The sequence below is a fragment of the Sarcophilus harrisii genome, chromosome 2, assembly GCF_902635505.1.
Source record: "Sarcophilus harrisii chromosome 2, mSarHar1.11, whole genome shotgun sequence".
NCBI classification, from domain to species: domain Eukaryota; kingdom Metazoa; phylum Chordata; class Mammalia; order Dasyuromorphia; family Dasyuridae; genus Sarcophilus; species Sarcophilus harrisii.
In genome coordinates, this window is record NC_045427.1 from 566,776,530 (window position 1) to 566,799,140 (window position 22,611).

At 35.2% G+C, this 22,611-nt stretch overlaps 1 pseudogene; it reads right to left on the reverse strand.

Annotated features, from left to right (window-relative positions):
- Nucleotides 1-18,277: 18,277 nt before the first annotated feature.
- On the reverse strand, nucleotides 18,278-18,941 carry LOC100932556 (annotated as a pseudogene).
- Between the last annotated feature and the right edge of the window lie 3,670 nt (nucleotides 18,942-22,611).

Here is a 22,611-nt window from a genome sequence, read left to right on the forward strand (position 1 = left end):
GTGGGGTAAGCTCAGTATTTACTATGGTGTTTAACGTATAGTAAATGCTAAAAATGTGCTTTTTGATTGCTTGAAAACAGGATAGCAGCTCCCAGCAGTCAGATATCTGGGATCTTTATCTCTTGATAATCCACTCTTTTTTTTTTTTTTTTTTTTTTTTTTTTTTTTTTTTGTGGAGAGGAGAAGGCAGGGATTATGCCTTACTTATGGTCAGATAGTTCTTAATATTAGTAATCTAATCTGACTTATGACCTCCTCTTCTGAATCAGTTTTGCTAACCTTATCTTCCTGGATCCAATTTCCCACATTTTACAAATTTTCTCATAAAATTCCCCATTTCCTCCCTAGTTTAGTTTCTTTTCTATTATTCTGATATCTTTATTTCCATAAATGGAATGCTTAGTTATGACTTCTTCACCAAGATATTCCAGTGAACAAAGTGATGGACCTGGAATCAGGAAAACTTGAATTCCCATACAGCCTCAGATACTTATTGGTTGTGAGACCCTGGGCAAGGCATAAAGCCTTAGCTTTCCCACCTGTAAAAATGGGTATGTAATAGTCTTACCTTCCAGCACTATTATGAGGATAAAATAAGATAATATTGTAATGTGTTTTGTAAATATGAGAGTGCCATATAAATGGTATTAATAATAGTTAATATTTATATAGTATTTAATATATGGATGAGGAAACTGAGGCAGAGAGAAGTTAAGTGATTTACCCAGGGTCACATATCTAGTAAGTACTCAAATCTGAATTTGAACTTGGGTCTTCCTAACATTAGGCCTGGTGTTTTACTATAATTATTATTGTTTTTATTAATAACTATTTTAATTTTCATTTATTCTGCTACAGTCTTAGATGATCATTTAATCTAATCTATAGATGAAGAAATAAAAATTAGGATGAGAAACATCCTAAAATGTTATCAAATCAGATCAAATATATATTTTTTTGTTTTCCAGATAAGTGTTTTTTCTGCTATACCTGAAGGGAAGGTAATACTGTACAATGGAAAGGGCTGTAGGACTTGGATTCAGAAGAAGGAGGTTCAACCCCCCCACTCTGCCACTTGGGGCCTCTGTTGAGTTCTGTCACTTTCTCTTGGATGCTCCTCAATTCCACAGGGTTTTAGTGTTCTCTTTCAAATGAAAGGGCTGGATATGACCTCTACAACTCTTTCTGGCTTTCTAAACCCAAAGATTCAGCTACAATATCTTAATCTTTTGGAGTTTCTTTTTTAAAAGCTATTTTTAAACAAAGAATTTTGGAAATTCTACTTTTTGAGAAAACACTTTAAATTTTCCCTTAGGGAAAAGCAAATTAATTTTTTTTAAAAAAGGACCACATGGTTTCCCAGGAATGTTAGAATAGCTCTAGAAAGTCCTGGCTAATAGTCTGTTTGCTTCTTTCATTATCATCCTGGATAAGAAGATGAAGGGAGAGGGAAATATGAAAGAGGGAATCAAATAACAACAACAATGTTTATTAAGTACTTGCTACGTACCAGGCTCTGAGCTGATTCTATCTATATTTGTTCCCTACCCAATTTCTCATAAAATCCCCTTGCTATTTGGCATCATGATAAAAAACAAACCACAAAACAACCAAAAACCCCCTAGTTTAGTCCACTGAATAGGTTGCAACTATTTTAAGCTCATCTCCCTTTGTAGCAGCATTTTAACCCATATGTTTCTGATTTATGTACAATTAGTCCATTACTATGTGGGTCTACGTGCTATTTAAAGGTTTAAGTCCCCTAATCTTTAACTTTTTCCCACTTTTCTTTTTCGAAATTAAATAACTATTAAGCACCTACTGGGGCTTAGAAACAAAAGGAAGTAAAAGCTTAAATCAGACAGGGCTCCTACTGTCACAGAACCTTTTGAGCCTTTTTAAAGCAAAGCAATGCTTGAATTGATTCTGGAGGGAGGCAGTTGCATTGGTTGATATAACATATTGTGGACTTCAAAGCTCAGAGCTGGATTTGAGACTCATTTGTAGAGGTCTGAGAGAGTTCTGGACTTGGTGAAATGCCCCCTCCCATTTTTTAAATCACCAAATGAAACAGAATAAGACTTATACATCTAATCCTGGACACCAATTTAGCTACATATAATGAACCTTCCTTCAATTTGCCTTTGATTATGGAAAGGAAATGGTTTATTTCATTGGACTCTTTCAATTTAGGCAGTTGATAAGAGTAAATGATTTTGGCAAATTAGATAGAGAAAAGTTGTGGAGGAAGCAGTCTTCTGTGATCAATATTGATTCTTTATAGGCATTTTGAACAGGTTCTAAACTTTTTTCTCTGAATCTTTTTGACTAGAGATCTGGTCAAGAGTGGGATAAAGATGATTTCTGAGTTAATATAAGCAGTTTTATAGAACTGACAGTTGAAATTTGAGAAAGCTGATTCTAGATCCTTTCTACCACCTGACTTGTTAGGTGATGAACATGTTATTCTGTTTCCACATCTATATAATGGGAGCTAAATCCTTTGAGAGGAATTTGGAATATCCAAAAGGGACTGGCTCACTTGTCCAAATCAAGGTACTTTTCAGGAAAGTATAATGAAAAGAACAGATAATTATACATCATGAAACCTGTGGATGACATTTTCCATCCAAAGTTTTTTGGGTTTACCTTGGATAACAGGAATGCTGAGAAGAATCAAGTCTATCATAGTTGATCATTGTACAATCCTGCTATTGCTGAGTACAATGTTTTCCTGGTTTTGTTTGCTTAACTCAGTATTAGTTCTGAATCTTTATTTTCACTAATTTTCCAACTTGAACTTTGCATTTTTTGTAATTATAAATTTAAAAAAGAAAGCAACATGATTCTCAGAAAGGATCCACAGACTTTGCCAGATTTATTAAGAGGTCTGAGATGCAAAAAAAGTTCAGAATTCCTGTTTTAATGATTTATCATACATAATAAACCATATTAGTGGTTCTGATAGCAGTAATTCTCCACTTGACTTGAGGTGTACCTTTCAGATAGAGAACAGAACAGTCTTATAGACTAATATTTATTTTATAACAAAAGAGACTTTTGCAAGAATCTTCTCAGACAGTGTATGTAAAGTACATACATAAGACACCAAAAAGTTATTATTTTATTGATATTATTATGAGTACTAGTAAGTAATAACAGTAATGATAACAACAATAATTATAGCCAGTGGTACAAGCCATCTTGTAAAGCATGGAGTTTTTAACACAACATGAAAGAAAATAGGACCTGGCACCTTGGTTGTTTCTCTGCAGTATTCTGATTTCTTATCCTATGCTACCATCATCAAAGGCTATGGAAGGAGTGAGGAAAATTCCTTCCACAGAATGTCATCTCAAAGATACATTTCTCAAAGATTTCAGAAGCTATTTGCTTCAGTCCCTTTGTTTTATGTATTGAGTAAATTGAGGCAGAGAAAAGAGAAAAATGATTTTCCTAATAAAGGTAGCCAGTGACATAGTTGCAATTAAAACTCAGGTTATATGACTCCAGATTTAGCATTCTTTTCTTTATAATATGTTGTTCAATATTATAATATTTATAAAATTAGTTTGTTATGAAACTAGTCACCTCATTCTCCAGATTCTTTCAATAATTCAGATTCTTCAGAATTCAGATAATTCATATTATTCAATAATTGAATAATGTATTTATAATTTTTGATGCTGGTTCAAAACACAACACTTAAGTAGAAAAATAGAATCTCATAATTCAGGACAATGCAAGACTTTTTGTTACTTATGATAATTTAAATCCACGATCATAGCTTCCAAAAGGGGTATAAGAGGATAACTGAAGAGATAACACAAGTTGTATGTGATCAATTGCCAAATGAAGTATGCAGACAGTGATTTCTATAGAGTTTGGTAGAGGGAGGAGTCATATCCAGATGGAGTGGTCAGAAAAAAACCAAACAAACTTTGAAACAACTGTGAGGTTCTGTAGAATTGAAACAAATTTTCCTTGTGCCCCTGTTGCTTTTGACTATCCCAGAACTATGGAAAGTTGAAGATAGTGACAGAAGATTTGATTTTCTGCTTTTTTTTACTATCAAAAATCTCTTTTTTTCTGATTTATTTCTCCTTGCAAAGTATTATCTCAGCCTAGTTATAAATCTGGAGGATGGATTAGAGAATGTGGATAGTATTAAAATGTAGAGAACATAGATTGTCAGAACTGGAAGGGACCAGAATTCATCAGAGCTATAACTCAGGTGGGGCACTTAGGTCTTTGTCTAAGGGAGCTTAATTTAAAGGGTGCCATATTAAGAGGGTGCCAACATCACTTGACAACCTTTAGCAGCATAGAAATAACTGTGTGGAACACCTAAGGAATAAGGATAATTTATAAAGATAGAAATATTTCAATGAGCTGGGATGATTTCTTTTCTGTCTTTCCTGTCACTCTTCCTTGCCTGCCATCCTATTCCTAGAAGCAGCCTCTTCTCCCTTCCTATCCTTTTTCATGGAGTAATATGCTAATCTCTTTTTTCCTTTCTTATCTCCAACTGCCTATATCGAGGGCACTCTTTTTTTCCCAGTGAAAAAAGATCTCTAGTTATAGTTCTGGAATTCACCTCATTCAAACTATGGTTTCTTTCTTGTTATGGTTAATAGCAACATTTTAAAAGTCAGACTTAAAAGAAAATTAATGCTTGCTCCCTAAATTAATTTGTTATGAAAATAAAGTTGCCTCATTCTCCAGATTCTTTCAAATACTTGATCTTTCCTCTAGTTTTCTGATCCTTGTTCTTTATGACGCATCTGTTTTCTGGGAACTATTTCCTGGCTTAGAATCCCAATTATGCTGTCTAAAGAAAGAAGGAAGGACTTTGCCCACTCAGGGTTGCTCCCCTCACCTCAGAGAAATCAATGGAATGAAAAATTGAGCCAGATTTTTTTTTTTAAACACATATCGTTTGGAGGAGTATTGGGATGGTGGTAGAGAGTAAATATCCTTAGGGGATCAATTCTCTTTCTTAATACAACTATCTTAAAATATTTTTAAAAAACAAAGCCAAAAGTCAAATGAAGCATTTAAACACTTCAAGGAAACCAAAATAAAGAAACACACACACACACACACACACATACACACGCACATATATGTATGTGCATGTGACCCAAAGAATGACATCTTAGTAGTTTGCCAAGTTGTTTTCCTAAAGGAGAGATTGGGGAACTGAAAGGTCAATCTTCCTAAAACTTTTTCTTTATATTCTGCTCTCCCTCCCTAAATAGACATGAGTCATAGTAAATGTCTTATGTATCTATCTCTGGCTGGCCTGAGGTTCTTGTATTTTGGACATCTTCATGAGCTGATCTATCGGCTCTCTCCCTAAAGCCCCCCCGCCCCACCCCATTGGTTAGCCTTCTCTTTGGGGGCAAAGTTCTAGTAGTCCTGGTTTAGAGCTGAATGTCTTTTCAGAGCAAGGAGAAGTCATAGAAGGTCTGAGTGAAATAAGCCAACCTTGTAAATAGGTTCTCAAAATTATTTGCTTCAAGGAGTCCTCTCAGAACCGTGCTAACTCACTCACTATTCCTAGCTTTTACTTTCTTAAATGCCCTTTGTCTCAATGCCTAAGAGTCTCTCCTTAGACCATATATTAAGTTCTTCCATCAGTTTGGATTACTTCAAAGTTGAAGAACAAAGACAATAGAAAGAATTGACTGAGAGATTGAAGTTTTTGATAATAGCTATGACTGCACATTTTGCAATCTATCTAAGATTACCATTGGCTCTTGAGGTCAGTAACAACATATTTTTTTATATTCATCTCTTTTTTGAGGTCTAGAATAGTGTATTGAATGGAGTAGATATTTAATGTTTGTCAAATCAATTAGAATAAAAGTCTTTTAGATTCAAGGGTTTTTGAGAACTAGAAAGAATCTTGGAGATCTTCCTAGATTTTCATCTGGTTTTTCTGTAGACATGGATTATACCTTTCTCTTGGAGCCAGACCAGTCTGATCAGTATTTGTTGACTCAGTTAACAAATCAAGCATTAAGTGGCAACAGCCATATAGATTGTGGTCCTTTGACTCTGAATCTAGGATTCTTTCTGCTACAGTCCATTTCTTAACATCTACATCACATTGTTGATTCTGTGAACTTAGAAAGAATACATAACCTTGAGTACAGAAACCTGAATTCAAGAACGATTTTAATATTCTCTTCTTTTTCACAATAGAAGTGATGGGCTAGATGTTTTCTAAGGTCCCTTAACATTGGATAATGTTATATTTAAGTACCTAATTATTGTCCTAAGTTCTAAGTACCTAAGTGGCCTGCTGGCCAACTCTACTTTTCTTTCTTTTTTTTTATTATTATAACTTTTAATTGACAGAGCCCATGCCTGAGTAATTTTTTTTTACAACATTATCCCTTGCCCTTACTTCTGCTCTGACTTTTCCCTTCCCTCCCTTGACCCCCTCCCCCAGATGGCAAGCAGTCCTATACAAATTAAATATGTCACAGTGTATCCTAGATAGAATATATGTGTGCAGAACCAAGCAGTTTTCTTGTTGCACAGGAAGAATTGGACTCAGAAGGTAAAAATAACCTGGGAAGAAAAACAAAAATGCAAGCAGTTTACATTCATTTCCCAGTGTTCTTTCTTTGGGTGTAGCTGCTTCTGTCCATCCTTGATCACTTGAAACTGAATTAGATCTCTTTATCGAAGAAATCCACTTCCATCAGAATACATTCTCATACAGTATCGTTGTTGAGGTGTATGATGATCTCTTGGTTCTGCTCATTTCACTCAGCATCAGTTCATGTAAGTCTCGCCAATCCTCTCTATATTCATCCTGCTGGTCATTTCTTACAGAACAATAATATCCCATAACATTCATATACTACAATTTACTCAACCATTCGCCAATTGATGGGAATCCATTCATTTTCCAGCTTTTAGCCACACAAACAGGGCTGCCACAAACATTTTGGCACATACAAGTCCCTTTCCCTTCTTTAGTATCTCTTTGAAGTATAAGCACAGTAGTAGCACTGCTCGATCAAAGGGTATGCACAGTTTGGTAACTTTTTGAGCATAGTTCCAAATTGCTCTCCAGAATAACTGGATGTATTCACAATTCCACCAACAATGTATCAATGTCCCTGTTTTCCCACATCCCCTCCAACATTCCACATTATCTTTCCCTGTCATTCTAGGCAATCTGACAGGTGTGTAGTGGTATCTCAGAGTTGTCTTAATTTGCATTTCTCTGATTAATAGTGACTTGGGACATCTTTTCATATGGCTAGAAATCAATTCTACTTTTCCAAGAGAAATTCTCTTTATTCTTTGAGTCAGTTGCTCTTAAGCACTGTGACTGAGGATATTGTGACAAATGCCATATTTTCATTGTCAAAATTGTGGAATGTTAATCATCACCCTACTGAGAGAAGAAAAAAGGACAAAAAGAACCAATATCAGAAGAATCCTAGGAGGTCAGCTAGACCAGCTGTTTCTACCTAATGTATGACTTCTCTCTGAAAGTTGGAAGAATATTGTACCCTGAGTGGGTACAAGAGATAATACTGACATTGTTGGAATCAAGCCAGGAATAGTAAAGACAGCTTTTTTAGCCAAAAATATATCACTCTTAAGTCTTAATATATGATTCCAGGAAAGAAAAAAACAAAGGCCTCTAGTCTTTCTGCTTTTCTAGAGTAGTGATTTCATATTTCTTCTCAAATTTCTGCATAAGTTAGATGCAGACAAAGTTTAAAGTTTACTTTCTGGTTTTTCTTTTCTCTTTGAAAAATCTCTCCCTTTATATCCAGTGAATTTTTGTATCTTATTTCTAAATTCTTTTGTTCTTAACACATGTTATGATGTAAAGGTGATTGTGTGTATTTGAACAAATCATTTAATCTGTGGGGGCTTCTTTTTCCACACTCATCAAAAGGTGGTAATTATGCTTGCCTTGCTGATCTGTTTGAAAATGAAAATGTAAAGTACTATTCAGATATAAATATCACTATTTCTTGATTGAAATGGACAGTACTTTGAAGCACTGGGTTGACATAATTCTATATTTAGAAAATGTCCTCTGTAGACTACATTTCTATATCCCAAGACCCTTAAGTTCAATATAAGTGAGTAGTATGATGTAATAAAGGCAGCTAGTGGTGCCATAATACATAGAGCTCCAGGCCTGGAGTCAGGAGGATTGAGTTCAAATGTGATCTCAAATTTTAGCTTTATGTACCTGGGCAAGTCACTTAACTGTTTGCCTCAGTTTCCACATCTGTAAAATGAGCTGGGGGGAAAAATGAAAAACCATCTTAGTATCTTTGTCAAGACTGACACAGATATTACTGAAAGGATTGAATAAAAGCAACAAAAATAAACATCAAGAAATGATCTGGAAAAGAGGTACCGGATTTGAGTCAAGGAACCAGAGTTCAAATCCCAGTTCTGTTACTTAGACAAGTTTCTTTTTGATTTTAAACTCCGTAAATGCAGGTATTATAATCCCCCACCCCTCTTGGCTGGCTGGCACATAATAGGTGCTTAATAAATGTTGATTAAATAGACCTTAGTTTCTTAGCTGTGGTGTGAGGCAGATGAATCAGAGAGATTCTGAGGTCTAATCCAACTCTAAATCTAAGATCCAAAGAGACAAATTTAGACGTTCTATCTGGAAAAAAATCCTAAGAATGAGGAAGGAAATGAGTATTGATTAAGTGCCTACTATGTGTACATTACAGATATTATCTTATTTAATTTTTATAATAACCCTGGGAGAGTCCTTGTTTTTTTAATTGATGACGATAAGCAAACAGAAGTTAGATCATTTGTCCAGGGTCATATAGCTGATGAGTGTCTGACTTGAATTTGAATTTAGGCTTCTAGGCTCAGCACTCCTATTCCCTGTGTGGCTTAACTGTTTCAATTAGAGTTGTCCACAAGTGAAAAAGTACTGCTATAATTTTTTTTTTTTTGGTACAAAAAGATCTTTTCCCCTTTTTTTGGATGTATTTGAAATATAGAACTAGCCGTGCTATTGCTGGATCAAAAGATATATAGTTTTATAGCTCTTTGACCAAAGTTCCAAATTGCTCTCCAGAATAGTTGGATCAATTCACAACTTTCTGATGAAGGCATTTTGAGGTGTAGGCTTTCCACTCAGAGCCCCCAAAATTACATCCTATAAATAAACAGGATGAACCCAATTACTTCCATTGCTTCTATATAATCAGTGCTTTTAGAGTGCCAACTGACTTGTCTCCAGCAATCAGTCCCAGGTATAAGAGATCCCAGAGAGGATAGACTCTCAGAAGAAGAATGAGCATTGGGGGACAGATAATCTAACCCATACCTGAATGAGAATCTCCTCTATACTTGGCAAATGATCTTTTCCACAATTTTTGTGTAAAAGATGTGGTTCTACATTAGTGCTTCAATGAATATAAGAGAATCAGTATAAGTATCCAATGAACTTTTAAATATATGAAGAGAATAGTTTTTACCCTGTAAATATGTTATAAGGTGTGTATCTCTTGGGTGAGGAAAGGGTAAATTTTATCAGCTAACTAAAAAGCTGACTATAACTTTACTGATCACAAGCTCAAGAAAGAACTTCCAGTAATCAGATCTGAAACAGCCCTGGGGATGTGTGCTTTCAGATCTCTAGTGAAGGAGAACATATTACCCGCCCAGAAAGAGTCCATGCCAAATATGGATCATTGTTAACTGCTAGAGTGTTGTTCCTTATGTTAAGCTTGAATCTTCTTCTTTGAAACTTGCAACCATATTTCCCAGTTTTGTTCTAGTCAAGAACTAAGATTAATTTCTCTCTGTCCTTCAATCCATGCTGATATGCAGTAGACCTACACATGGAATACAAGAGATTAGAACTATCAAGGGAAAAAGACACATGAGACTTGTAAAAGAAGTAAGATATGAAAATGTGGTAATATGGTAAAAATTAAAAGTAAGAATGGAGATTTAGGAAACTGCAGCAGTAACTTAGTGTGCAATGTTTGTATATCAGGTAGAATGTCTGCAATTTAAGCACAAAGTTCTGGCTTATCTCACTCATAGTAGAGGTGAGGAACTTGAGGAATACCTCTCCACACTCCAGGTTTTCAGGGATGAAATGTTCCTTTAAAAAAAAAAAAAGTAAACCAGGAAGAAAAAGGATTTCAACAGTCAGAGGGGTGAACTGGTAAATATTTAACAGCTGGCTCTCTGAAATCAAATGTACACATAACACACTTTTAAGTTTAATCTGTATTATTAAAATTTTATTCATTATGTTCCTAAGTCCAGACAATCAACAGGACAATAAATTAAACTCTGATCTGTTGCAGTTGTTGACTTCCAAAGGTATACATATTCGTACTGAAAATTTGACAACCAACTCTTGAATCAATTCAAGCTGGCTCTGGCACAGACCTATGACTCAGAAGAGAATTTTGTTCTGTCAGGAGAGTAGGATGGGTAGAAAAATATTATATAGAGGAGGAAGGGAAGAGGCATTACTGAATACTTCGAGCTAAGAAACAAATCTGAGGCTTCTTCTGAAGAGAAGAAGGGTAAAGACTAGAGCAACTTTAAGAAATGTGCTTTAAGAAATGAAGTTTGTGTATTAAAGAGTACTGTATGTAGGAGAACATCCAACAGGGACAGTAAAAGAAGAGACAAATACTTGGTGGATGATGATTCCTTGTTAAGGATAACTGAGGTATATTTTGTAATCAATATTTTAAACCTCTTACTATGTACAGACACTGTGTTAAGTACTAAGGATACAAAAAGGGGCAAAAAATACTCTCTCTGTTCTCAGTGAACTCACAATTTGTTGACTTGATAAAAGAAATAGATCTTTTGTTTGGAAGCATGAATCCAAAGTATAAGAGAGAACTTCCCTTTTCAAATCAGAAGACAGCTACCTAGTTCCAGTGATTCATTTATCAAAAAATTCTCTTGAAAGATTATAAAATTTTGGATAAGAAATTAAAGACTAGAGAGACACTAGTGGTATTTTCATCTTCATCACTATTTTTCATTGAAGACAAAACATGCTGAAGGGAAAACCATGATTTAAGAGATGAAAAGTAAGAAGACCATGTCCGAAAATCTAATTAGTATTTTTGGAAATCCAGGAAGCAGCTGGGAAACATTTGGGTGAAGATCCATACAGAAAAAAATGGAACTGATTTTTGTCTCTGGAGCATAGTAAATTCTCCCTAGACAAAAATGATATAAGTGAGAAGACTGGGGGGGGGGGGAGTCAGAAACCTGGCCCAGTTACAATATTGTAATGATTAAGGAATAAATTATCCAAACATCTGCAGGCATTTTCTCTCTGTCAAAAAAGAGCAGCTGATAATTTCTTTACTTGCCTTAATGATAATTTTATCCTTCAAAAGATGGTGGAATCAACAAGAGGAGATTTTTATTCTTGATTTAATTCTCATCAAGAGAGAAGAGCTAGTTTTTGGATTGGAGATGCCAGAAACATGGGTAGAGAGATGAGAGAGGTGAAGTGACAACTCTTTCTTAAACTTTTTGATAAAAGGACAGGAAAGTTGAGCCTTTGTGAAATGAAATCTTAGATTTTAGGAGAGCTGACTTCAGGGAGCTCAGAGGAAGAATATGTAGGATGCTATGGACTGAGTCAGCAATTCAAGTCAATTTTCTTGGACTCCTTTACCATTTTAAAGATTCAAGCACTTTCAGCTATGTAGCCAGTAGAAAGCACATGGTAGATCAGCAGAGAATATCCATGTATGGTTCAGTTCTTTAATCTCCTAAAACCTCCTAAAAGTCTGTGTTCAACAACTTCTTTATAATTGGAGCTATTTTATATGATCTGGGCACCAAATCTCCATTACATATATAAGTTGCAGAGCAGGTCATGAATCTGTTTTGGTAGAGGGAGTTCCTCACCCTGGAGTTCCCTATACTAAGAAATCCATAGTCATTTTCTTTCTCTGACAAATAGAATGACTTTGGTGTTAGAAAGAACAAGGAAATATATGACTAGAGTAGATACCCTTAGATATTCAATATATATCTCAAGTAAATGAGAAGATAAGAGAGTTCTTAGCTGTCCTTAACGAGTTCTAGTTATCTTACCCAGATGAATTATATCCTTAGGTACTGAAAGAACTAGCAGGTGTGCTTGTTGAATCAGCAATAGTTCAAAGATTATGGGACATAGAACTCCAGTTCTAGAGAAAGGCATATTTCATTTTTTTTGGAGGGAAGACAGTGTAATCTGCAAGCTATCAGTTAGTGAGCTTGATTTTATTTCCTGAGAAAATGTTAGGCTGAATCACTAATACGATGATTAGTACATGATGATTTACCAATTTACATAGGAAGTGCAAACATGTCTTTATTATGAGCAAATCAAACCAGACCTATCATTTCCGTGTTTTTTTTTTTTTTTTTTTTTTTTTTGTTGTTGTTGTTGTTGGAAAGAAGCATACCACAGGCAGATTTTGCCTAGATTTTATTTCTTTCAATGATTAAAAAAAGTCGACATCCATATTATTAACATCTTTTGTTCCTCATAAGTATAAATATACCTCTCTCTCTCTTGTGGCAAGGAAAAACAATTAAACAAAAACTTTCTATTTAGAGTGATGTTTGACAATATATGTGACTATGGTGTTTCTTTATTATCTGTTATGAGATTTGTTTCATTATCTCTTTTTTGAAATCTTCATTAGTTTTTATTTTTACTCAATTTATCCAAATTTCAGAAAAGTAATGTTATCTTATCCTATTCTTGTGGAAAAGATGAAGCTAAATTATACGTATTAAAATGGGCTAAACTATAGTGCAAACAGATAGATTCAGAGATGATTGAATGGTTAGATCCAGAGTAGTCATTAATAGTTCCATGTCAATTTGAAAGGCATACAGTACAGTGCCTGAGGATTCTTTGTTGGACCTCGTATTAGTTAGCATTTTTATGAATTATATGAATAAAGTTATAGTTAGCATGTTTGTCATATTTACAACTTACATGAATCTCTGAGGGATACGTAACATTGGATAGCAGAATTAGGATCTCAAAATTGGGTCAAATTTGGTAAAGTGAACTTTAATAGAGAGAAATGTAAAGTCTTACATTTGGGTTTAAAGAAATTGATTTCACAAAATGAGGAAAGCATGGGGGCAACTCATACCTCTGATATTGTTGAACTGCTGATGTCTTCTGTTAATATGCTATTTTTGGTAGACATTTCTCTTAACCGTACTCTGGAGAGTCGTGTTTTTAATTCAGTGCTTAGTAGCATCTGGCAAATAGTAGGCACTTAAAAATACTTGTTGACTGTTGCCTGATTGATATTTATTTTCTGAGTTGTTTAATACCATTTCTAATACCAACTGGGGATATTCTGCTTAGTAAGTCTCTGCATGGGGGCTACCACTGTCTCAATTTTCCTTTGTGCCCCATCTATAATCTTTGGAGAAGGTATTACTTTCATGGTCACTTTCTCTATTCTTCCTTTTCTGTTAAATTGCTACTATTAGTAAACTTGTATTCTTTAGGACAAGGCTATGGCTCAGGTCTTTTATTTATTGCCCAAGGTACTCTTCCCATCCATCTTGTTTACAGAAAGCAACAGATGATTGGGCTAAGATCATGACTGTTTTTAGAACGTTTCCTTCCTATAATCTTTTCTGTGTATTCAATTTAGCTCTCAAGAATTTTACTTATTGTAAGAAAGTCCTTTAATTTTAGCTCTTATAGTATCCTATTGCTAAAATAAATATTACCAGTATTCCTTTCTCAAATAGAAAAAAGGATGAGGAAAACTATAGGAAGAACATGGATTTAAATCTTCCTATCATGCTTCCATGATATATGTAAATGATAAAGCCTGGGCTAATTAGAAAAGAAAAGATTTCTGACCTGTGTTTCACTTACTTATAAGAACAATTTGAAGTCTATTCTCTACCCATATGTAATTTTATTTAATCTTCATAAGAACTCTGAGAATTAGAAGTAGGAATCATAGATGTTATCATCACATTTCTAAAATGGAAGTTTAAAAATGTTAAGTAACTTGCCAATATTCACACAACTAGTATGTGCTGAATGAATGAATGAAAGACTGAAAAACTACATTTCCTATATGTCCAAAAACTATAATAAGCTATAAGGATTGGCACAGTGAATAGAGCAGTAGCCCTGGAGTCAAGAAGATCTGTGTTCAAATCTGCCCTTAAACAAGGATCTCAGATTGATGGGTATAGCTTCTGAGGAAAATATAGCAGTGATCCTGATGTCCCTGATCTTAGAGTGATAATTTTCTAAAAATGTCTGTCGATGCTAAAGTCTTCTGATTTTAGGATTAGTGATCCTGAGGTCCTCTGACCTTAGTGTTCTATTGTTCTAACAATCTGTCTATCAATGATTCTAAAGTCTTCTGATCCTACAAACATTATTGACTGTAAGATAAATAATTTATTGGTCAGTGATAATCAAGTTCCTGAGACATTAGTGAATAGACCACCCCTCAAACTTACCTCTAAACCATAACATTAGCAAATATGTAACATGAAATTCTGGCATTTCTAACCTTGTCCTATAAATTTATCTTCTTTCTCTTGGTTCTTTGCCACTTCTTTATGGAACTTAGCCTGCTGTTGTCAGTGTAATGAATCTTTGACCCTTAACTTGGAGATAAGCTGGGTTTGTGAATTCTTTTGCCATAAGTTTGACACCGACCTGGAGACATTGTTGGAGTACTTTATCCCTCAACAAGACTAGCTAAGATTAGCAATTCGCTTAAGCCTGTTTGCCTCAGTTTCCTCATTTATAAAACGAACAAGAAGGAAAGAATGTTCTGCCAAGAAGAAGGAACTGGTTGCTGGAATAGAGATGATGGAAACCTGGATTGGGGTGAAGTGAGAGTAGTAATCACTTATTCATAATTTTTTTAATAAGAGGAGAGGAATGTTGGGCATGGTCTGAAATGCACCTTAAATTTCAGGAGAGCTGACTTTAAGGGGCTCAGAGAAATAATATGTTGGGTGCTATTTACTGAGTCAGCAACTTAGGTGAATTTTCTTGGAATCCTTTACCATTTTAAAGATTTAAGCAATTTCAGCTATGAGCTAATGGGGGAAACTCTCCCAAGTTCCAGTAACCATTCCAGAATCTTTACCAGAAAAACCCCAAATGGGGTAATGAAGAGTTGGTCATGACTAAAATGACTGAACAATAACAACACAGGGATATTAATACAAAGGCAGAGTAGACTCTGTTCTCAAGGAGCTGAAGTTTTAATTGTGGAAATATCATGTAGAAAGATGACAGTTAGAAAAACACTTTTATCCAGATAGTTGCAGGGTAGTGAGTGAATGAATTGACAGACCTACTTAGGAATATGAGAAAGGGAGGGGTATTTATTGGTTTCCACAGTTATGAAAATTAAATTGGAGAAATGAAACTTGAATTAGGAAACTGAAACCCATAAGGATATCAAAGAATAATCAAAGGTGGAAGTTATCTTTTCCCCAAAGAATATAAGCTCCTTGGGGGCAAGTACTGACTTTTGTAATCAGGCCTGAGTGGCCTGAGATTTGAAAAGAATCTTTTATTCTTTGCCATTAGCCTTTCTCTGTTACCTTCCCCTACCAGAATGTAAGCTCCTTTGGAGCAGAGACTGACTATGTAATGAGGGGTGGAGATTCATGTCATATAACATCCAAGTAATTTATTTAACATCCAAGTAATAAAGAATCAGGAGAGGAACTTGTACTTCAGCATAGGAAATTAAATGCTGCCTTTGGAGTTTCAAAAGTGAGTCTACTACCCTAGGTACTCATTCTTGCAAGACTATAAAATAACTCTTTTCTGCATTCATTAGTGAGTCTGTGGAGTTCTTGGTAAGATATTCTGCTTTTTACAGGAACATTGGCAAAGATGGTTCCATTATAGTTGACAGATCCAGTACTAGGATGGTGCTATGTGGTGGTGAGGAAATTGTCAAGGAATTGGCCCAAGAGGAGAAGGAAGGAAAAACATGGTGAAGTATTTCCTGAAATAATGTTCAGACAGTCTCTATCAGGTGACTGGGACCTAGAGAAGAAGTTCCTCTAGATCACAGTCTCTAGTTTTCTTTTTCTGGTGAGGGAGAGGTAGCCAATGAATCAATAAATATTTTAAAGTTAACAATCATTTATTAAGTACTTTCTGTGTTCCTGGAAGGAGGGGTAGACATGGGATTCAAGTTTAGGTACTGGCTAATCCCAATTCTAATTCTAGTTATTTATCATATCACTCAATGAGATTCAAGTGCATATATAGAACTATTCACCCATTTGAATACAAGTTGTATGTTCTAAAGACCTCATCTACTTGAAGTTGTTTCTTACTGATGGTAATAATCTTTTATTTTTGTGAAACACTTTGTCATTTTCTAAGTACTTTCACACTTTTAACAATTAAATGCTCATAAAATCATCCAGAGAAAAAAATAGGACAAGATTTCATTAATCCATCTATACAGATAGAAAAAAAATCAAGGCCCAAAGGTTAAAATGACTTGTTCAGAGTCATACAGGGATCCTGACAGAATTGGGACAGAAATCTGATGTCCTGAGCCCTGTTCTTGTATTCTTTTCACAATCATGTTGATAAATGTTTTTTTTTAAACTATCTAGAGTTACCTTCAGTCTATAGATCTAGGAAGGGAAATGTTTGTAGAAGCATCAGAACTATTTGTTGGAAGATCTAGTATCTAAATTTAGTGAAAAGAAGGGAAAATAAAGTCATTTAAGGAAAAACAAATTAGTTGACTCTGGGATTTTATTTGGGGACCTTGTGCATTCCTCCTGGAAGAACTGCTTGGTTTCATGAAGCTATGCTTTATTAGCCAGTCTATTCTTCTTAAAATAGTTTTTCTTTTGGGGGTTGTTCTGAGTTAGGGCATTTGACATTTGGACATTTTTAGCTGACAAGAGTAAAATGCAATTGAATGTGAGAAAAGTAGGTAAAATAATAGGTAAAAACTGAGCAAAAGGATGTCCTGATTTACCATCCCAAAAATATCAATCTGGAAGGGAAAGGCCCTCACAGTTTCTGGTCAGAACAGAAATAGTTGTTAGTTCCTTTCATTCTTGCTCAGTGTTTGGACGGCTGTAAAGGAAAGCATGGGAAAAAAGAGCTTTTAGGCTGCCCATGGAACTGAAAGTCTACAGAGCCAATGTCCTGACTTCGTTGTTGTATGCTTTTGAAAACTGGAAAATCTTCCAGCACCATGCCAGGAAACTTAATCACTTCCATTTGAATTATTTTAGGAAGATTCTGAAGATCACCTGGCAAGATGAGGTACTAGACACAAGAAGTCCTTTCTTGAACTAAACTGACATTCAAACTCTGCTACAGAGAATGCAACTCCAAATTGCTGGCCATATTGTTGAAATGTCAAATGGACATTTGCGTAAAAAACTATTTTATTGAGACCACATACAAGGCTGACATTCACATGATGATCAGAAGAAGCAATACCAGGATATTGTCAAGATCACTTTGAAAAACTTTGGAATTGATCGAGATGTGAGAGACGGCAAAATACTGCCAAGCATGGTGTGTACCTAAAACAAAGAAGGCACTGTGCTCTATGGGTGAAGCAGTTACTCAAAAGAAATGTGAGGGGCACATTGGAGACATTTTCATTTCAAATGCTCCTATGGGTTATTTGTGCCTAATCTGAAGTAGAACATTTTGAACTCATGTTGGGCTGATGAGCCACAGTTGAATACATTGTACCTTGACTCCAACAAAGTGATATCATTTTGGTCTTCTTTGAGAAAGAAGGAGGAAAAACCAACAAAGCCATTAAAACCTCAAGAATGAGCCACAGAAGCTTAGGCAGGGGCTATTATTGCTCTCATTTAAAGGTTAGGCAAATTGCTCCATTTGAAACACAATGCTGGGCTTTCAAATTTTTTTTTTTTAGACATTTGAAATACAACATGATCAAAATGAAAAAAAAAGTGAATGGGAATGACAGTGACAAACAAGATTCACCACAGAATATTGTGATGGAACTGTGTAAGTCTTATATTTGAAACTTAAGAGGACATAATGGTGGTCTAAAAACAGCTAATACTCAGGTCCAAAATATGAATTCTATATTTTTAAAACTGCTATATTCATTCTGAAACTCCTTAACCTCCATTAATTTGTTCAGCTGTATAATAAGGTGGCAAATACTCCACACCTCTGATGTCACAAGACAGTTGCCTATAAACCTATAAACCATTAGAGCTCTTAAATGGGCTCTAGCCTTATTCCCTTACAGGTCATTATTTTTATCGGGAGCATAGTTGTCGGAGTGATCTGTAAATCCTTCTCATGCTGTGCTGCCATTAGGGTCCATTACAGCCTCTGCAGGTGCAAGAGCCAGCCTATTAACAAACTCCAAACTTAGGTTTTCCATAAGTTTCCTAGCAAACCAAAGGAAGGGCTTCTCAAAATTGTAATTACTTTTGGCTGAAATGTCATAGTATTGGAGATTCTTCTTCCTACAGAAGGCAATTGAATTCCCCTTGACTTTTCCATCCTTAATATCTACTTTGTTGCCACACAGAATTCTAGGGATATTTTTATACCGTCATACCAGATCTCTGTGCCAGTTTGTTATAGTCTTGTAAGTAACTGTTCATGTTATAGCAAATATAATGGCACACTAAGCTTGGGTATAAGAACCATCTTTCAGACCACCAAATTTCTCTTGGCCAGCTGTAACCCACACATTGAATTTAACAGGATCTCTGCTAGTAGGGAACATGAGAGAATGGACTTCAACACACAAGGGGGCTACAAACTTCTCATATTGACAAATGTTTTCTTCTAATATAAGTTTGAACAGCACTTGGGGTTCAGTACCTCCAAATAATATGTTTGAATTGTACTTGGCATTCTCTTTCGACATGATTCTTCTTGAGATGATTCTTCCAGAAATGTCTCTGTCTCTGCCTGACTGAACCACAAAGAGCCTTTAAAAAGCTTGTTTGTTTTCAGTTACATTTCACGAAATCATAAATGAAAACTATGCAGGACAAAAACAAATTGCCCCAGCTTTTTTTGGGAAAAAGAGTGTTGTGAAGCCTATGAATTTTTTCTCAGAATAATGTTTTTAACTAGATAAAATTACAAAGGAAACCAATTATATTGAAATTAAAGTTTAATTTTTTTTCATATCTAAGATAACAGATGCTTTGAAATCTGTCCACAAATCCACTGAGGGGGGAGCACATGAATGGCCCCCAAATTACAACTCCCTTATCTAGTTCACTTTACTGAGAGGTGGAAATGAAGCCTAAAGAAAGAAAATAGCTTGCTAAAGGTCACTTAGGTAGTAATCAACAACTGAGATTTCTGCTTAAGTTTTCTATCTTCATATTTTTGTCACATACCATAACTGCCTCTTTTTTGCACTCTTGGTCAGATCAGAAATTTTTAAAGAGCAAGCAACTGGGAGGGAGCAAATGGTTTTACAAACCTGAACCTTGCTCACATTCTCTCAGTTGCATTAAATACTGACTATAGAAATAGCAATACTTGATGAGAAGTTGTTATATTTGGGATGGAATCCAGGTTTTGCCCACAGCTGACCACATGCAATGGGACAAATCACTTACCTTTTTTGGGGTTTACTCATCTGTAAAATGATCAGGATGGGATATATGATCTAAGGTCTTTCCTAGCTTTGGTAGTCTATGGAGACTTGAGTTCTGGATCTGATGTCTGTCATTCACTTGCAATATGATCGTTATTACATCTCTTTCTTCTGAAAGGATGTAATTATGTCTACATTTCTTTCCTCAGCTATAGTGAAGCTAGAAGTAGAGTGTATTTGTGATAGTTCTTTGCAAAGGAGAACATAGCATATCAATGAAGGGGAATGTTTAGCAGAGTTGCTTTTATTTCCATGTGAAAACATGGTTATTCAAAAACAGAAAATAAATTAAATAAACATGATACAAAGAAAGAAAAGAGGATAATAATAGAAAATTAAACCACTGGATTTGGTAATAAGGAGCTTTATTAGAGATCTTAGTGGAGAAAGGATTGGCAAACTGCTCCATTATCTTTGCCAAAAAAAAACAAAAAACAAAAAACAAAAAACCTGTAGACAGCATGGTTGATGGGGTTGTGAAGTAGGACATGACTGAGCAACTGAACAACAGATCTTGGAGAAATTTCAGTTGAGTGATAAGGTTGAGAGTTGAATTTCAGCTAGCTGAGGAGTGAGTGGATGTTGAATAACTATTGACTACTCTTTCTAGGAGTTTTACAGTAAAAGGAAGAAAAAAACAAACCAAAACTATGGCTTGAGGGAGTTTTTTTTTTTTTTTTTTTTCGTTTTTTTGATTGAGGGGACCTGGATAATTTTGTTGGCTGAGGGATAGTAGAGAGGGTGGATTGAATATTTGTGAGTAAGAAGAGAACATTGATGGAACAATTATTTAAGAGTCAGAATTTTGGAGATATGTAGAGAGTATCATTTCCTAAGATATGAGGGGAGGAGATGAATGGGTATTGTAAGAGGACTAAAGGATACTGGATAAGCAAAATAATACATAATGAATTGTTCTCATCAGATAAAAATGTATAAGATAAAATTCATTTTAATTAGACAGGTAAGCTAAACACATTATTATAGAAAAAAAATAATAAGTTTTTGTCTTTACTCTGTGGCTTCCTTAAGCATGTGATGCTTATTAAGCAGAAAATGTCTCTGCTTTGAAGCTCAGATTCTTTGTAAAGAAATTTGTAAAATGGGCTAAGAATCCTTCCTCTGATTACCTTACTAATTTGTTGTAAAGATAAGATAAGGAAATGAATTGGAAATTTTTTTTCTTTTTCTTAAGTGGTTATTTTATCATGAGATGAGAAAGAATATTGAACTTAGAGTTAGGAAAACGTAGATTCAAATCCTGTCTCAGATACTTAACTAATTATATGACTCTGGCCAAATCCTTAGATCAGAAATTTAGATTTATAACATCTTAGAAATCATTTAGTCCACATCACTTATTTTACAGTTTTTTCATTTACAAATGAGAATAATATTTTTCTTTCTCCTAAGATTGTTGGAAGGATCAAATGAAATGAAGTTCTTTGCATGCCTTAAAGTATTATAGAAATATAAGCTACATTCTTGTAAAGAATAAGGACAGCATGTCTTCACTAAGCTGCTTTTCAACCTTTGTAGTATCTGTAATAGAATTCATTGAGATTGGCTTGACTTTCATGCTAGAAAACCCTGCTTGGTGACTAGCCCCCCAAGAGCTTACCCTGTTAAAGAGGCGTGTTTCCAAACACCCTCCTGGGAGCTATGGCAGCTGGTGCTCTAAGTTTGTGGAAATGTACTTACAGAGCCCTCTGGTGTTTTCTCAGGAGCTGAGAATGAGAAGGCAGATTTGAGCAAATGAGCCTTTAAAAGTAGGCATTTCTTCAAGTGTTAGGGTGGTTGTCTTCATTAAACTAGGATCTGGGGCTCCCTCTCTGGAGATTTTATGTACAAATTATGACATTTGGCTTAGCCCTTTCAAGATATGCCTGGAAATTGAGCTGCTGAGCTGACACTTTTTAGAGTGGCTGTCCTCATTTTCTGCACTAGGAACACCCCTTCTGATTCTGCCCTCACTAACCAAACAGAATATGGGCAATATTCCCTTTGGAAACTGAATTGTGCACTAACAATAGTAGCTTATTTGTGAGATTTCTTATTTCCTTTTTTTTTTCACTTCTATCCTCTGCAACTTCTTTCTTCCTTCCCTTTCCTATCAAGTATTTCTTTCTCCTTTCTTCTGCTCTTCCCTTCACATTCAGGTCCTTTCTATTCTCTCAAAAGATCCAACAAAGATCATCCCATCGACTTTTTTGCTTCTTTAGAAGTCTAGAAATCTTCCCTTTGAGGTTACTCACATTCCTCTAGGCGTACCTATTCTTTTTCTCTTTATTTGGCAGATATTGTAAAAGCTATGGGAAAAAATCTTTTTAAAAGTAATGATATCTGAACAGGAAGTTGTAGAATGTCATAGGAAGAGCCATAACTAGGGTAGGGTAATCTGGGAGAGCATCAATATCACCTTTCCAAGGTAGGTCCTTTATCCTATCAGTGATTAGTACTTTAGAAACAGAGAAAACTTGAGGTACCCTCAGGTACATTTCCTTTCTCCAATAACCATACTCTTCTTTATTTCCTCAATCATCACCAGCCATTCCTACTCCAGATGCAAATACAACCAATCAAAACTTTGATCAAAGAAACAATTGGATTGTCTGAGTTTTCACTTTTAACAGAACTTGCATCAGAGAAGGCTGGAAATAAAACATCCCATTTCCTCCTTCTGATTTGTGACTTACTGCCTATCCAATAGGTTCTTGTCTCTTGCTGCTTAGGAGAAAAAGGGATGCTGAAGGAATCTAGAAATGGGTGGGTGGAGGACAAGAATAGTTAACCCTAGTAACTATTCCTGGTAAGTAGAATTGGGACTGGTTCTCAATTCCAAGTGGTTTGTAACTGGCATGAATGTCTTTATGGGTGTGTGCACAATGGGATTTTGGGAAGTTGTGGCAAGTTTTGAAATTAA